The following is a 14,974-nucleotide window of genomic DNA, read 5'->3' as shown; positions in this document are numbered from 1 at the left end:
TTAAACTACACACACCCCTCCCTGGCAAGTGGTATGTCCCAATGACCACACCCACCCGCCCTATATAAAGGAGCTCTGTGGTCATGTGATCCTCACAACCAGGAAGTGGATGGTCATAATAATGGCAGCTTGGCAAGTGTGAAGCCTGTAGGCTAAACAGCAGGGCAACTGGGCTGAACTGAGTTTGACGCGTGCAGTGATTAATTCAATGTCCAGAGAGTTGTGTTACTTTCGGATATGTCAATCCATTTATTGATATCCACTTTCTTTCAGCAGTAGTATATATTCAACGTAAACAAACTGTGTAAACTTTTAAACAAACAAACAAACAACTGAACCTGTCGACCACGCACTATGTTTGTTCCACAAATTATGGAAGCACACAATGTTTGGTGCTGGCGTGCTGCTGACCATGTGTGCTGTGATAAAACATAATGAAGATCTGTGGAAAAGGTGAATAATAAATATATTCTAATCGTATAAATGAGTATAGTATGGTAAACATCAGATAATGAGTAGGCCTGCCTGTATGTAAACATATAAATGATAATCATAAACATCAGATAATGAGTAGGCCTGCCTGTATGTAAACATAAATGAGTATAGTATGGTAAACATCAGATAATGAGTAGGCCTGCCTGTATGTAAACATATAATTGATAATCATATACATCAGATAATGAGTAGGCCTGCCTATATGTAAACATATAAATGATAATCATAATTGAACAGGTGAGGCTATAAAGGTAAAGTGGGAAAGGCAGCCTCTGTCTTTTACCACAAATTGCAAAAAAGTAATATTTTTTGCATAATCGTTACATGTGGAAAAATGTTCGGATATTTTGGAAATAGCAGATCTTTTGAGAGCTTTAGATCTATTTCTAGTTTACTAATGATGATTTTCTTTTTTTTCTTTATTTTAGTTTAAAGTGTAAAGTTATATACTGCATAATTGTCATATCTGCCCCGTGCACCTTTTTGATTATGGGGCCCAAAATGTCAAAAGGAAATGTATTTTTCAGCGACAAACGCAAATTAAAATCGCTAAATCGCAATTATTTGAGCGACACTTAGGGCCGATTCATACTCCTATTTTAGAGCTGAATAAAAGTCGGATCGGCTCTGTAGAGCCTATGTGACGTCATTTGGCTCTGTAGAGCCTACAATGTGACGTCATTTGGCTCTGTAGAGCATACAATGTGACGTCATTTGGCTCTGTAGAGCCTACAATGTGACGTCATTTGGCTCTGTAGAGCATACAATGTGACGTCATTTGGCTCTGTAGAGCCTACAATGTGACGTCATTTGGCTCTGTAGAGCATACAATGTGACGTCATTTGGCTCTGTAGAGCCTACAATGTGACGTCATTTGGCTCTGTAGAGCCTACAATGTGACGTCATTTGAGGTTCGGGGGGGGGGGGTATACCGTCCTAAAGTCGTCTCTTCGGTGCTACTGATAATTTCTGACGAGCCGAAATCATTTCGGCTCTACAGCGCCGAAACAGCGGTAAAATAGGAGTATGAATCGGCCCTTAATCGTCCAGTAAAATGTCATGATTGTAAAATGTCCTATAATTGTTACACCCTGTAGGTGGTAGCCTACTACCAGCGGTGAAGGAGGCCGACAGACAGCCTGCCCGTCTGGTTTGGGGACCCTCGACCTCGGCTTGGACGTAACCTCCTGCCCCCGACCGGTCACCCCATCCTCCCCCCCACCCCTCCCCTTCCTGAAGTGTACGGTCCGCACCGGAGATGACGTGAGTAATTGAACCAGTGGTCTGTCCTGACGCGCACAACTGCAATTCTCGTTAAAAAAAAAGAAAAAAAACCTCCTAAAGTGTGCTATACAGCACGTCGAATATCGGGATCTGAAATATATAATACAGGAAATGAGTGATGAGTGGACCGGTGCCCTGGCTGTGGAGCACAGAGTGATGAGTGGACCGGTGCCCTGGCTGTGGAGCACAGAGTGATGAGTGGACCGGTGCCCGGCTGTGGAGCACAGAGTGATGAGTGGACCGGTGCCCTGGCTGTGGAGCACAGAGTGTTGAGTGGACCGGTGCCCGGCTGTGGAGCACAGAGTGTTGAGTGGACCGGTGCCCTGGCTGTGGAGCACAGAGTGATGAGTGGACCGGTGCCCGGCTGTGGCTGTGGAGCACAGAGTGATGAGTGGACCGGTGCCCGGCTGTGGAGCACAGAGTGTTGAGTGGACCGGTGCCCTGGCTGTGGAGCACAGAGTGTTGAGTGGACCGGTGCCCGGCTGTGGCTGTGGAGCACAGAATGATGAGTGGACCGGTGCCCTGGCTGTGGAGCACAGAATGATGAGTGGACCGGTGCCCTGGCTGTGGCTGTGGAGCACAGAATGATGAGTGGACCGGTGCCCTGGCTGTGGCTGTGGAGCACAGAGTGATGAGTGGACCGGTGCCCGGCTGTGGAGCACAGAGTGATGAGTGGACCGGTGCCCGGCTGTGGAGCACAGAGTGATGGGTGGACCGGTGCCCGGCTGTGGAGCACAGAGTGATGGGTGGACCGGTGCCCGGCTGTGGAGCACAGAGTGATGGGTGGACCGGTGCCCTGGCTGTGGAGCACAGAGTGATGGGTGGACCGGTGCCCGGCTGTGGCTGTGGAGCACAGAGTGATGAGTGGACCCCGGCTGTGGAGCACAGAGTTGTTAACGATGAAAGTTGGAGATACATAATTGTACCCGTGTCAGAGTAGCCGTTCCACCCATCTGTCTGTGTGCATTTTATGCCCATATATGGTGTTTTTGTGTATCTGTCTCTCTGTCCCTTTATTCCTATATATGGAGTTCTCAGGCATGCCCAAATATGGATTGTTGTGATGTCAGAATAGGCCAGCTCCAAATAATGGACGAATGGGTGGGCAGGCGCGCCCTGGTCCAGAGCCCTGGTCCAGAGCCCTGGTCCAGAGCCCTGGTCCAGAGCCCTGGTCCAGAGCCCTGGTCCAGAGCCCGGGCAGAGAGAGGCCTTTTGTGGTGGTTCTGGACAACCGTGGGTCCGACCGATTCGACACCGGGTACTGCACTCTAAACGAGACAAACATCCGTCTTAGGGCCCATTCATACTCCTATTTTACCGCTGTTTCGGCGCTGTAGAGCCGAAATGATTTCGGCTCGTCAGTAATATCTAAAATCACACCTGTGTGAACTGAGTGCTGCCTCTCCCCTCTCTCTCTCTCTCTCTCTCTCTTTCATTAGCAGGCAACAGTGCAGCACTAATATAACTCTCTCTCTCTCTGTTTCTGGCACAACAGCGCCCCCTACTGGTACTCATATACTGGTGCTCATTAACGTCACATAGGTGAACAACACATAGGTGAACACGGACGGACATTGCTGTTCCTTGGAGTGGTTGCACCACTCAAAAATAAAAATAAAATAACCATATAGCTAAAATATTCAGCTCCTTATTACGCGGCGGAGACGCGTAATACATACAATAAATAATACAATAAATACAATAAAAATAAACAATAAATCACGCGTAATACAAAACCTACACAAACCATATAGTCAAGTCACACCCATCAACCACCATGCAGGTTACGGCACACATCAGAGGATACGTTTTAGTGTTATTTCTTCAGCCTGTAACTTTAATAATAACTATAGCGAGTACAGACTGACACAAAGTGTATACTGTATGTATAAGTATAAGCACACTTCACTTTGAAGTAGCAGCACGACTGTACACATTATACTGTACGTTCAAATCAAAACACGGTATGCATACAGATGTAGAGCTGAACTCGTATACCTCTCTGCTTTAACCCATTCTGGGCAGGAACCCCTTTTGGTGTTTTAGCTTTAGCTATTGAAAAATAGCAGATCTACAAGCTCGTAGCGAGCTTGTAGATCTGCTATTTTCCGATAGCTAAAGCATTATTTTTGAAAAATCGAAGAACGACTGACATAGTAAACATTGCTTTTTCAGAAAACTGTCAGGATGTATAGAAGACATTTTTTTTAGAATCTGATCTCAGGTCAGAATGCTTTAATATTCATGAACTGCCTTCCTGGAATAAACAACTCCCACTACTGTTACTGTACATGCAATTTTACGCGTTGATAGTTTGGTGAATATTTAATTCAGATTCACTCTGATATGGTGCGGTGAAACGGAAGATAATATGTGCTACTGACGGCCCCCTTCCACCAATAATAACCCTTATAAGTATAACATAAAGTCTACTGTATATTTACATTGTTATTATTAGATGGTTGTCAGGAATCCTGAGGGATATAATTCAACACTTTACATTCATATCCTGCGTTGTAGCTTACCGTACGACACCGTCTGAGTTGGTCTTTGGCGATGCAGTTGTTTCCATTGTATGTTATTTTTGTATTCCTTGTTGCTGCTCCTTTACGATAGTATAGTTCAGTTCAAGATTTCTTTCTGTCTTTAAGGGACCAAGAAGTCACTCATGTACAGTTATTCTCCACACGTTCTCTAACTAAATTACAGTTCAGTCAGACAGACAACTCACGAATAGATTTACCAATATTTATTACAGAATGACTGAGTAACAAGTGTGCATATCATATTTGACTTGGCGTTCGCGGCTCTGCTGGATTTCTCCCTGCTCCCCGGCACGATTAAGCAACAACCTAAAACATAAAGAGCAGGGAGATAGATATACAATAACCCCCCGTGGGGAACGAATCGAACGATGAAGCAGAGCCCACTGGTGGTGCTGGGGAGGCGGTGGGAGCAGGGACAATGACAGCAGGAAGAACAGAGACTGAGGTGAGCTTAAATAACGTGACAATTGTTGGCCACTAAGCAGCTCCACTGGAGCAGTTGGGGGTTTCAGTGCCTTGCTCAAGGGCACTTCAGCGGTGTTGGGTGAGTGATAACAATCACTAACCCCACCCAGTGTTTTCCTGCCCGTCCTGGGAATCGAACCGGCAACCTTTCGGCAACAAGTGGTTCTTCTTGACATGCAGAAGAAGACTCCACTGTGAACATTCAGTGGAGAGCTCTTGACATGCAGAAGAAGACTCCACTGTGAACGTTCAGTGCAGAACTCTTGACATGCAGAAGAAGACTCCACTGTGAACATTCAGTGGAGAGCTCTTGACATGCAGAAGAAGACTCCACTGTGAACATTCAGTGCAGAACTCTTGACATGCAGAAGAAGACTCCACTGTGAACATTCAGTGGGTCTTTGCTGCATGACATGGAGTAATAAAACTCATAAAATAATTATCCCCGCTGATACGTTCAGTATCATGTGATAACGATGTGGAAGTTGAGTGATGTTGGGAGGGAGGGAGGGAGGGAGGGGGAGGCAGGGAGGGTAGCTCTGGTCCTCATGTGATGCAAATGCTGAGAAAACTCAAGGCTATACATCATCCAAAAGAAAATATTGGGCTATAATATTCACAATATTTATACTGTATGCACAATATTTTGGAAATAACTTGTGGGGCCTTACTCCCTACTTCCCTCACAGGTGTTGCCGATGATACTAAAGGCTCTGTTCCATTCTGGTCCAACAGAGTCAGGGTTAGTGATGCTAATGAAGGCTCTGTTCCATTCTGGTCAGAACAGAGTCAGTGTTAATGATGCTAATGAAGGCTCTGTTCCATTCTGGTCCAACAGAGTCAGGGTTAGTGATGCTAATGAAGGCTCTGTTCCATTCTGGTCAGAACAGAGTCAGGGTTAGTGATACTAATGAAGGCTCTGTTCCATTCTGGTCAAACAGAGTCAGGGTTAATGATGCTAATGAAGGCTCTGTTCCATTCTGGTCATAACAGAGTCAGGGTTAGTGATGCTAATGAAGGCTCTGTTCCATTCTGGTCAGAACAGAGTCAGCGTTAGTGATACTAATGAAGGCTCTGTTCCATTCTGGTCAGAACAGAGTCAGGGTTAGTGATGCTAATGAAGGCTCTGTTCCATTCTGGTCAGAACAGAGTCAGTGTTAATGATACTAATGAAGGCTCTGTTCCATTCTGGTCAGAACAGAGTCAGTGTTAATGATACTAATGAAGGCTCTGTTCCATTCTGGTCAGAACAGAGTCAGTGTTAATGATACTAATGAAGGCTCTGTTCCATTCTGGTCCAACAGAGTCAGGGTTAGTGATGCTAATGATGGCTCTGTTCCATTCTGGTCAGAACAGAGTCAGTGTTAATGATACTAATGAAGGCTCTGTTCCATTCTGGTCAGAACAGAGTCAGAGTTAATGATACTAATGAAGGCTCTGTTCCATTCTGGTACAACAGAGTCAGTGTTAATGATGCTAATGAAGGCTCTGTTCCATTCTGGTCAGAACAGAGTCAGGGTTAGTGATGCTAATGAAGGCTCTGTTCTATTCTGGTCAGAACAGAGTCAGTGTTAATGATGCTAATGAAGGCTCTGTTCTATTCTGGTCAGAACAGAGTCAGTGTTAGTGATACTAATGAAGGCTCTGTTCCATTCTGGTCAGAACAGAGTCAGTGTTAGTGATACTAATGAAGGCTCTGTTCCATTCTGGTCAGAACAGAGTCAGAGTTAATGATACTAATGAAGGCTCTGTTCCATTCTGGTCCAACAGAGTCAGGGTTAATGATACTAATGAAGGCTCTGTTCCATTCTGGTCAAACAGAGTCAGTGTTAATGATACCAATGAAGGCTCTGTTCCATTCTGGTCAGAACAGAGTCAGTGTTAATGATGCTAATGAAGGCTCTGTTCCATTCTGGTCAGAACAGAGTCAGTGTTAATGATACTAATGAAGGCTCTGTTCCATTCTGGTCCAACAGAGTCAGTGTTTATGATACTAATGAAGGCTCTGTTCCATTCTGGTCCAACAGAGTCAGTGTTTATGATACTAATGAAGGCTCTGTTCCATTCTGGTCAGAACAGAGTCAGTGGTGCTGAAATTTAGCTTTTTATTTGTAAACCTGTGTAATTTCACATGTTTTCACATGTATACCTTTTGTTTTTTTGCTTTCCTGATGTATTGTGATGTTTTGGAATGAGTATGAGACTCGTCACAAACAGTAAATGCTTAAGAAAAGCACAAACATACTTTGTTGTCTGGCACGCTTTCACCTGGCACACCTGCCTCGTTTTGACATTCTTACAACTGGCATACTTGGCTTACAACTGACATACTTCCTTCCTTGCTTTGCATAGTACAATTACCACGGTATATTATGGTATATTATGGTATATTAGTTGTTTGCTTAACCTCACAAGATAAGGCAATAATGTGAGGCATGTGTGTGAGAGACGGAAACAGAAAAAGGGGACTAGTGGTGTGAACTAACTAAGTATTTACTTAAGTACTGTAGCTATACTTAAAGTATTCCCAGTTCCTTATACTTTTACTTCATATACATTTGGATCCAAATATTGTACTATACTTTTTACTCCACTACAATTATTAGAAAACTTTCGTTACTAGTTACTTTATAGATTTTGATTATTAGGCTATTTAGATTTAGATTTAGATGCTAAACATACGTCGAACAAGTCTGCCATATTTAAACTTTGGTTATTTGAATATAGCCGATCTACAAGCTCACCGCGTGTGTCGTCGCAACGTGCTGTGAACTGGTTGTGTGAAACGAGACGTTCTCCATAATGGGTATTTTGATGCGAATTATACCTTTGTACTTTTACCTAATATTAAGTCAATTCAGAATGCTGGACCTATACGTGTAACTGAGTATTTCTACATTGAAGTATTGTTACTTTTATTTAAGTACAAGTAATGTGAGTACTTGTACCATGCCACTGAAGGGGAGATGGACCGTGACAGCACGCACGCACGCACAGACACGCACGTACACACAGACACGCACGTACGCACGCACAGACACGCACGCACAGACATGCACGTATGCACGCACAGACAGTACGCACGCACAGACACACATGCACAGACACGCACGCAAGACACAATCTAAATTGGTCAGTGTTAACGCATCCATGTGTTCACCATCTTAGAGTTATAGACTAACATTATTAACATCCATGTGTTCACCATCTTAGAGTTATAGACTAACATTATTAACATCCATGTGTTCACCATCTTAGAGTTATAGACTAACATTATTAACAGGATTGTGGCTGTGCCGGAAAGGAAAGGAAAGCATGTGACAGAAAAAATGTCCCCGCAGATAATTGTTGTCACCGACGTGGATGTCGGGGGGATTTCCTGTCTATCCCTCTTCTGAATAACTGTAGGCCTACATGTACGCAAACACACTGCAGTCGTGTAGGGGTCGGGATCCTCTAACAAAATATATAGGTCCTCACTAATAATCATGAAAAAACGTCGCAATTTTTTTCTACTCGGTCTGTGTCTCATAGGAGGGCTGTGGGCAGTTCAGAAACCAGTCTGTGTCTCATAGGAGGGCTGTGGGCAGTTCAGAAACCAGTCTGTGTCTCATAGGAGGGGCTGTGGGCAGTTCAGAAACCAGTCTGTGTCTCATAGGAGGGCTGTGGGCAGTTCAGAAACCAGTCTGTGTCTCATAGGAGGGCTGTGGGCAGTTCAGAAACCAGTCTGTGTCTCATAGGAGGGCTTTGGGCAGTTCAGAAACCAGTCTGTGTCTCATAGGAGGGGCTGTGGGCAGTTCAGAAACCAGTCTGTGTCTCATAGGAGGGCTGTGGGCAGTTCAGAAACCAGTCTGTGTCTCATAGGAGGGCTGTGGGCAGTTCAGAAACCTGTCTGTGTCTCATAGGAGGGCTGTGGGCGGTTCAGAAACCAGTCTGTGTCTCATAGGAGGGCTGTGGGCAGTTCAGAAACCAGTCTGTGTCTCATAGGAGGGCTGTGGGCAGTTCAGAAACTAGTCTGTGTCTCATAGAAGGGGCTGTGGGCAGTTCAGAAACCAGTCTGTGTCTCATAGGAGGGCTGTGGGCAGTTCAGAAACCAGTCTGTGTCTCATAGGAGGGCTGTGGGCAGTTCAGAAACCAGTCTGTGTCTCATAGGAGGGCTTTGGGCAGTTCAGAAACCAGTCTGTGTCTCATAGGAGGGGCTGTGGGCAGTTCAGAAACCAGTCTGTGTCTCATAGGAGGGCTGTGGGCAGTTCAGAAACCAGTCTGTGTCTCATAGGAGGGCTGTGGGCAGTTCAGAAACCTGTCTGTGTCTCATAGGAGGGCTGTGGGCGGTTCAGAAACCAGTCTGTGTCTCATAGGAGGGCTGTGGGCAGTTCAGAAACCAGTCTGTGTCTCATAGGAGGGCTGTGGGCAGTTCAGAAACCAGTCTGTGTCTCATAGGAGGGGCTGTGGGCAGTTCAGAAACCAGTCTGTGTCTCATAGGAGGGATGTGGGCAGTTCAGAAACCAGTCTGTGTCTCATAGGAGGGCTGTGGGCAGTTCAGAAACCTGTCTGTGTCTCATAGGAGGGCTGTGGGCAGTTCAGAAACCAGTCTGTGTCTCATAGGAGGGCTGTGGGCAGTTCAGAAACCAGTCTGTGTCTCATAGGAGGGCTGTGGGCAGTTCAGAAACCAGTCTGTGTCTCATAGGAGGGCTGTGGGCAGTTCAGAAACCAGTCTGTGTCTCATAGGAGGGCTGTGGGCAGTTCAGAAACCTGTCTGTGTCTCATAGGAGGGCTTTGGGCAGTTCAGAAACCAGTCTGTGTCTCATAGGAGGGCTGTGGGCAGTTCAGAAACCAGTCTGTGTCTCATAGGAGGGCTGTGGGCAGTTCAGAAACCAGTCTGTGTCTCATAGGAGGGCTGTGGGAGGTTCAGAAACCAGTCTGTGTCTCATAGGAGGGCTGTGGGCAGTTCAGAAACCAGTCTGTGTCTCATAGGAGGGCTGTGGGCAGTTCAGAAACCAGTCTGTGTCTCATAGGAGGGCTGTGGGCAGTTCAGAAACCAGTCTGTGTCTCATAGGAGGGGCTGTGTGGGCAGTTCAGAAACCAGTCTGTGTCTCATAGGAGGGCTGTGGGCAGTTCAGAAACCAGTCTGTGTCTCATAGGAGGGCTGTGGGCAGTTCAGAAACCAGTCTGTGTCTCATAGGAGGGCTGTGGGCAGTTCAGAAACCAGTCTGTGTCTCATAGGAGGGCTGTGGGCAGTTCAGAAACCTGTCTGTGTCTCATAGGAGGGCTGTGGGCAGTTTAGAAACCAGTCTGTGTCTCATAGGAGGGCTGTGGGCAGTTCAGAAACCAGTCTGTGTCTCATAGGAGGGCTGTGGGCAGTTCAGAAACCAGTCTGTGTCTCATAGGAGGGCTGTGGGCGGTTCAGAAACCGTCTTCCAGTGACCATCGATGGGGAATACAAGCTAATTGAAACTGCAGGCTTTCTAGTCCTGAAAAGTCGCAATGCGAAAATGGAAGCCATCGTTCTCACGATAATGAAAAGTTTTGTTTAAAAAATAATTCTGCCTAATGATGATGTCACTGGAAGACGGTTTCTGAACTGCCCACAGCTCTCCTATGAGACACAGACTGGTTTCTGAACTGCACACAGCCCTCCTATGAGACACAGACTGGTTTCTGAACTGCCCACAGCCCTCCTATGAGACACAGACTGGTTTCTGAACTGCACACAGCCCTCCTATGAGACACAGACTGGTTTCTGAACTGCCCACAGCCCTCCTATGAGACACAGACTGGTTTCTGAACTGCACACAGCCCTCCTATGAGACACAGACTGGTTTCTGAACTGCCCACAGCCCTCCTATGAGACACAGACTGGTTTCTGAACTGCACACAGTCCTCCTATGAGACACAGACTGAGTAGAAAATCGTGCCATGTTTTCATGATTAGTGAGGACCTATTATATGAAGATAGGTTGTAAAGTGGTGAAGTGGTCCTTTAAGGTTATTTTAGCAGTCCATTTATATTGGGGATCGGGAGAGGGCGGGGCGGGGGTCCCGAGGCATTGCCAAAGCATTTCCGGGGGTTCCTCAGCCAAAAACGCTGAGAACCCCATGGCTAGAACATAACGTCGTAATGTCAGTATCACACCAGCAGAGGGTGCTGCAGCTCAACAATAAGAGTGGACTTCATTTGGGTCCCAGTGAGCCATATCATATCATGGCAGATGTAACACTTTGTAAACCTCTCTCTGCCTTAGCCCTAGAACACAATTATATCTTTGTAATTTTCATAATGTTGAATCATATAATAATATAATCATTCATAATACTGATGTCTGTCTTGCCCCATGGCCTAGCCCCTTAGATGGCACTTCATATAGACTTAGATAGCATTGTATACACTTATAGAATGTTACGTAGACACTAGAATTAATTTATGTACTAGTCATAGCACTTTATAGTATACATGTTATAGTATAGTATATTATATATGTATAGTTTATACATATAGTTTCATTATATAGATATAATAGATATGTTCTGTTCTTAGCTTACGCGTGTTTCATGATAACTACTTTTTTATGTTTATGATGTATTGCCATGCTTTTTGTTCTTGCTTAAAGGGGAATTCCATACTAAAAGGCTTTCTTACCTTTCTTTGTAGTTGTTACGTCCCCATCAAAGAGGTCCAGGTGTTATTTTGTGCAAAAGCTCCTCATTGGCTATTTCCCCTACACTAAGCCCTAAAAGAATTGCATTGAATTGAATGGGATGTATGGGGTGTTGTGCTAATTCGCTTATTTCCATCGCTCAAAATTATATATTTTTTGTATATATCCTCTCTTCATAATGTAAATATAAGGAGGAAATATAAGCGGCACACCCCATACATCCCATTAAATTCAATGCTATTCATTTAGGGCTTAGGGTAGGGGAAATAGCCAATAAGGAGCTTTTGCACAAAATAACACCTGGACCTCTTTGATGGGGACGTAACAACTACAAAGAAAAAGGTAAGAAAGCCTTTTAGTATGGAATTCTCCTTTAATGTAAATCGCTCCGGATTAAGTTTAAATGAAGCCTATACATTGTAAATTGTCTGAGGTGGGCGGGTCTGTCAGTACCTTCATGATGCTCAGTGACAGTACAGTACAGTACAGTACAGTACAGTACAGTACAGTACAGTAGGTTTCCCCGCCCACATCCCTGTGATAGAGATATTTATTTGTTTCTTCACTGGACCATTTTCCACACAAGTTCCCAGTGTCATTTATTATTTCTAAAACAGTACCCACGTTTTTCACACATTTTGAGCAGATCTACAAGCTCCGCGACCGCCGTTTCGTGGTGGCGCTATAGCCCCTCCCCCTCCTATGCCCAGTTTATAGTGTGTTTGTAGCGTGGAAATGATTTGATTGGCTGAGCACGGCATGTGACGTATTGTATATACGATGATGTGCAGTATATCGTGATGTATGACTCAATTCAAATATCACTTATTTTTTTTGTTTTGTTGTGATGATCATCTCTCTACTATAGAGTGTGCTGACCATATAAGGAGTTCCTCCCTGTCCCCAGTTAACCCTTGGAGGTCAAAAAACCATAGGTTTCGTTTTTGGCTATAGGTGGCCCAGCCTTCATCCAATCAGGATGGAGAGAGGGGCCTTCCGCCAATCATGGTCGAGCGGGGGCGGGCCTTGGTGTGTGTGCTGTTGGCGTGTGTCCCTCCCCCCTTAGACTATATAATATATGTACCAGTAAGACGCGCAAACGCGGGAAGCGAACGCAGCTCGTACATAACACACCCTAACACGAGACACCCTAACCCGATAACCCCTAGACACCTGAGACACCTTAACCCGATAACCCCTAGACACCTGAGACACCTTAACCCGAGGTCCAAACAAAGTTCGAAACAATAAAGCATCTTCTTCCTCTGATTCCTCTCGTCGGACGTTTCGTCACGAAGCTCAGAGTGTCGTTCCGCTTTGTGGTGACGGCTCGTTCCCACTCGGTCGGAGAGCTCGGCCGTTCCGCAGGCCTCGTCCTCCTCGTCCTCCTCCTCCTCCTCCCTGCCAGCCTCTCCCCGCTGCTGTCTCCGCTGCGTGAAGAAGGCCTCGCACAGGTTCCTCAGAGCCAGGTTACGCGGCGGACCACAGCCCTGGCTCTGCTTCTTGCAATTCTTGAGAATCGGACATTTCCTTATCGACGTCCCTCTCCGCGTGCGCGTGCTCTGCATCTCCTCCACGCAGCCTCTACAGAAGCTGTGGCCGCACGCCAGGAGAACGGGATCCTCGTAGACCTCGCCACACGCCGGACACGACAGATCCTCCTCGGTGAAATGAGACTGCCGCGGCGGCGGAGTGGTAACGGTCGACGAAGTCGGCGAAGCCTCGGCGAACATGCCGCTCAGCTGTTTCAGGGCCAGGTTACGGGGCAGCTGGCTGAGCTGAGACGTGGGATCTGTGGCCTTACAGAGCGGGCATTCCTTCACCTTCTTGTGTCTCCACCAGCGCCGCAGGCACGCTCTGCAGAAGCTGTGGCTGCATGGCAGCACGACGGGGTCTTCGAAGAGGTCGCAACACACGGGACAGTTCAACTCCTCCTCTGACGGAGACGACGCGGCGGAAGCCATTAGGACTCGATCTGAAGCTGCAGACACTCACGCTCAGTGACTCTCTCTCTCTCTCTCTCTCCTCTGGAATGTTCCCTGAAGTTTACTTGGGTTGGGGTTAGAGTTCTGTTGGGGTTAGAGTTCTGTTGGGGTGACTGCAGGCAGCAGCAGGTTCATGTTGCCTGGACCGAGTATACCAACCGACCGACCCGGGTAGCTGTGCAGAAAACACACGGTGCTGCATCTAGTTCTGTACAAATATCAGTTTGAAGGGGCGTGATGTCACAGTGACGTCACAGACCTCGTGCGTGGTCGTGACGTCGTGGGTCTTCGTCTATAGCGGACGGAGGGCGACATGAAGATGACGCGTCACGGTTATTATCGTGGCAAAAATAATTGTGGTTAATTGATGATACCAGTAAGACGCGCAAACGCGGGAAGCGAACGCAGCTCGTACATATTTGGGTTTTTTTAAGATTTTTTTTTAAGTTTTTAACTTAGCCATAACCATATAAGGAGTCCCTAAAGCAGCTATACGTCCAAATATGGAGTGTGGTGCATCAATCACAAACAAATCACTCAGCTCCATATATGGGCACAAAGGACACAGACAGACATGATCTGCTAGGTCTCATAGTAAGTGCTCACTGCATTCGCAACCATATATGGAGATCTGTGAGGTCTACTCATAACACCATATATGGAGATCTGTGAGATCTCCAAGCTCATTAACGCGTCACAGCGTTGTGAGCTTGTAGATCTGCTATTTTCAGCGTGCAACCAAGTGTAAAATGACTTATACTGGATCTCTTGTCCACTAGTTCCCTTCCGAATCCTAACATTTTAGTCTAGTTTTTATTTGTTGACGAAATTGTCAGTATATTTAGTCTTAGTTTTAGTCACCATAGCTTAGTTTTTATTTAGTTTCCATTTAGTTTTCCTCGGTGGAAAAAGGCGGTCGACGGACATTTTTCGTCTTAGTTTTAGTTGACGAAAACAACACTTCATACTATGATGGGGTATGTGTTCACGATGTTCATCGTTCCCAACTTGCATCGTTCCCAAGTAGGCCTTTAACCTAATGTATATACTGTGTTCTGTTACAATGTACATGATCATTAATGTACTCCGTCACAATGTACAATTTTACTATTTACAATTTAGGCATTTATCAGACGCTCTTAATCCAGAGCGATTTATACATTAAGCAAGAACAAAAAGCATGGGAATACATCACATACATAAAAAGCATTTATCATGAAACATGCGTTAGCTAAGAACGTAACAGTGGAATATCTATATAATGAAACTATACATATAAACTATACATATATATACTATACTATGCTATGCATATATACTATACTATGCTATACATAATGTACTATGAAGTGCTATGACTACTTACAGTACTACGTACATACAATGCAATTCTAGTGCCGTCTACATAACATGCTATAAGTCTGTATAAAATGTCTATCTAAGTCTACAAAAAGGGGTATAGGGTAAGTGCTATGCGGGCCATGATGGGGTCTGAACAGGTGGGTTTCCAGACTATGTACATGCATGGTAACCTATAACCGCC

The sequence above is a fragment of the Protomyctophum bolini genome, assembly GCF_963924005.1.
Source record: "Protomyctophum bolini genome assembly, chromosome: 19".
NCBI classification, from domain to species: Eukaryota; Metazoa; Chordata; class Actinopteri; order Myctophiformes; family Myctophidae; genus Protomyctophum; species Protomyctophum bolini.
This window is presented reverse-complemented; position numbering follows the sequence as displayed.